This window comes from Argentina silus, assembly GCF_951799395.1.
Source record: "Argentina silus genome assembly, chromosome: X".
NCBI lineage: Eukaryota > Metazoa > Chordata > Actinopteri > Argentiniformes > Argentinidae > Argentina > Argentina silus.
Window position 1 is genome coordinate 14,775,896 of NC_139653.1, and position 2,500 is coordinate 14,778,395.

At 45.1% G+C, this 2,500-nt stretch overlaps 1 protein-coding gene across 2 annotated transcripts in view; it reads right to left on the reverse strand.

The window, feature by feature from the left end:
* Positions 1-2,500, reverse strand: part of LOC310822582 (A-type potassium channel modulatory protein KCNIP2) — a gene marked incomplete at both ends in the record, with an annotated part of 111,384 nt that overhangs the window by 24,699 nt on the left and 84,185 nt on the right. The gene's annotated exons all lie outside the window — the stretch shown is intronic.

Genomic DNA, 2,500 nt, shown 5'->3' on the forward strand with positions numbered 1-2,500 from the left:
GGAAAGAGAGTGAGTGAGAGGCGGGAGATTAAGAGAGAGAGAGAGAGAGAGAGAGGCAAGGCGGGAGAGGAAGAAATAGAGAAAGGGGGAGTTCAGATAGAGAGAGAGACAGAGAGAGAGTGAGAGAGGGAGAGAGAGAATGTTCTGTATTGAATCACATGATCGTCTCTCATGTCCCTCTGTCTGGTCATCAGAGGGAGAAGAAGAACATTCAGATGGGGGAAGAAGGGAGCTCACTAGTAACATTTCCTTCATTGATATGCCTAATGTGGTTAGATAGGTAACCGGCTGAGAATGTTTGGAGGAGGCTGACTTAACACCACTTAACACCACTATCTTTCGTTCTAAAAAAACATTGCTTACTTGTCTGTATTCTTCATAAAAACTGATTTAATCCCCCCCGTCCCTCTCTTCTTTCTCCCATGGTACATCTTCATTATGATAAACAGAAAAAACGAAGGGACAGATAGCTAAACAGAGGGGAATTTTTGGCACTGGTGAGAGGGATAGCTGGCCAAACCTCATTGCTAAGAGCTATTTCATGATGAGGGGTGTGTGTGTGTGTGTGTGAGAGAGAGAGAGAGAACAACCCTTTTCAGTTTTAGGCTCAAAAGAACCAGCTGCCTGTGAGCAGCAATTAGGCTACTTTTTTCTCAGTTGTGCAGTTTTGTTAAAATAACAAAACATAATAGACTTTCGACATGAGACTGTGGGATGGAGGGGGATAGGCACCTGTTCTTTCATGCAGGATGATATTTTTAATGCTCCGAATTTTGGAGCTCACAGGTTTACAAAAGTAGACATTGATTTCTTTCAATTAATAGTGTCCTTGGGCTGCTTTCAGATTATAGGCTATGTACTGTAAAAGAAACACTCGGCCTATGATGGCCACACGAGAGTGTGGTGGAGAGATGGGATGGACGGGACAGGAGGAAAAATGTAGGCTATTCTTAGAATGCATCCATGACATCTTTGGAGAGTTGTTCATTACCATTGTCTGCTTTCCCACTTTGTGACAATGCCATGGCCTTACTGTATAAGGGAGTCTGACAACATTGAGTTAAAGCAATCAGATCCAATGATTTTTGACTATCCGCAGGACGTTTTGCCGCTAGTATACTGTATTAATGGTAGTTCAGCCAGGACTTCAAGGTTAGCACCACTACTCTTGAAACAAGCACAATGGAAAAAATGGCATCTAAAGGACGGCCCCTGTGCAGGGCATGTGTTCCAGCCGTCACTGCCCTGGGGTATTGGGATCTACTGAAAGCAAAGGGAAGAAGAGAAGAGTGCCCCCTATTGGCCCTCGAGCCCCAACATCACCACAAGCACAGATGGTGTCTGGTCTCCCAACTCTGCTTAGCATGCAGATGTAGCCAGCAGGGGGATGCAGCCAGGTGATAAGGCTCAAAGCTCTATCCCAACACTCCTCACAATTATCTTTCAGTGAACATATCCCATATCTGGATAATCATATTCTCTCTCCCTCTTTCACTATTTTATTCTCTTTCCCTCTCTCTCTCATTTACATGGTAAGACAGGACGGCCTAGAGCCGACATGTCTGTTGTTCTTGGGTTGAAGTTGTGGCTGTTTCCTCTCTGCTGTGTTCTCTATGTTGACATTGCGTATTCCCTGTTGCCAGATTCCTTCATGCCCTGAGTCCCAGTGTTGTACTAGCTCATTACTCTGACACCTGTCGCTGTGGTGTTAAGACAGCACCAGGGACACACAAGCCTGATATGTCATAATGCTCCTAACCATTACCCAGAGACCTAACCAGCCTGCCCTTATGGCTGACATACGAGCAGGGCTCACAGGGTGATAGGAAACACAATCTGACATGACACGGACACACTCACGCACATCAGGGCCTTCGCGGCATGTTTGTTAAAGATTATTCTGTTCTTCTTATAAACATATTCATGAGGTGTCACCTGCCTATAGCAAGGGTTGAGCAGAATTGAGGACAGGGGTTGAGAGAGGGGTGCATAGACAGGGGGAAAGCAAGAAAAGTGTGGACAGATAGAACAACAGAGAAAGAGAGAAAGGGAGGAGAGAGACTGTGCATGTGACTCAGGTCTGAGCTGATGACATTGAGAGTGTGTCTGTTGGCAGCTAGGTGAACAAGAGGAGAAAGGGAAGAACCATCTCTTCTTTATTACCCTCCAGCATCTCTTTTCTCCTGGAGGATTTTTCACCTCATTCTGCCTGTCAGGATGTAAAATTGGCCCCACAGATGTGCCCTCTGGTTGGTGTATCACCCCTCCTCCCTTTCTCCTCTGCTCTCCTCTTCTCTCCTCTCTTCCTCAAACACTCATATACACAAAAGTAAAGTTCACAAGGCTATTTATCTAAAACTTCAAAATCATTGAGACTGACAAGTAATACTCTTAAACTCTCCACTAATACCCACTCATTTTTTCACTATCCCAGCAGGCAAGAGAGGAGAACACAACACATTAGTTTCACTGCCCTCGTAAATATTACCTCAGAGAGGGT